Raw genomic sequence first — 1,089 nt, 5'->3', positions numbered from 1 at the left:
TTAACAACGCCAGGGGAAATGAGCATGGCATGATCGCACTGAGAGTCACGGGGAAATGATGTTGCGTCTGAAACTCTGAGCAGGTTATTGCAGCGGCACATGAATAAGCTTACAATAGAAAGAAATGAATACAGACACACACTGGCTGAGACCATTTTTTTCCCTCGGAAAGCCAATATTATGTGTTAATGGAAATATTGCAGTGACTGAACTCAGGATAGACAGAATAATGATGTGGGTCAAATACAATTTCCAGTGATAGTGGAGTGAAGAGATGCATTCAGACTAGATAAGAGCAGTTATCAGAGCAGGTTTGCATTGATTTTCTTCTGTATCTTTCATCAACAAGAATCTTACTAATGTAATCTACAGCAGTCACACTTAGGCAGAGGAAAGGCACACTGTGGTATATTTGTGCAACTGTGTTACGTGTATTATGGTATTTCCATTGTGTGCATGTGCTGGGAGTTGTATCAGTGCCAGGCTGATGTAGTTAACAAACACTAACGACGACATACCTTATATTCAAGTTTAGCTGCATCAAGTAGATTGGCACAGAGCTTTTTAGCCAGACGAAAAATGCAGTAGAGAGGGTAATCAGCCATGTTTCACACTGCAATATGTCATGCATGTGATAAAACAGGCTGTTTGAAATAGGTCTGCAAAAGCAGTAAACAAGCTGCAGCTGCAACCAATAAATTAAATGCTTCCGACGATGCATTTGAACTTTCCACAGTTTATACTGCTCAAGAACAGAAAGATGGACTATATCTGCAAACTGGAAATCTCAGGGAAGACAGTACCCATGCAGACTGACACTGCGCATCTCTTTTTCCAGAATCAGTCTTATAAACAAAGAGCTCCTACTTGACGACTGGGATAAGATTTTCAGTCTAAAACAAGAGATGGCAACTCAGCCCTCTCTCAAAGCTGTTTTAGACAACCATTAGGATCTTTTTAAAGATGGTTATGAATCTGAGTGTTGCAAGAAAGTAAACCACTATCCCATACCCTGACATTGAGTGAGCAGAATTATGCTCAAATAGAAAAGGAAGCTTTGAGCATAATTTTTGTTGTAAAGAAATTCTG

This window comes from Carassius gibelio, chromosome B16, assembly GCF_023724105.1.
Source record: "Carassius gibelio isolate Cgi1373 ecotype wild population from Czech Republic chromosome B16, carGib1.2-hapl.c, whole genome shotgun sequence".
NCBI classification, from domain to species: domain Eukaryota; kingdom Metazoa; phylum Chordata; class Actinopteri; order Cypriniformes; family Cyprinidae; genus Carassius; species Carassius gibelio.
The sequence above is the reverse complement of the archived record's forward strand: the minus strand, read 5'-3'. Positions refer to the sequence as shown.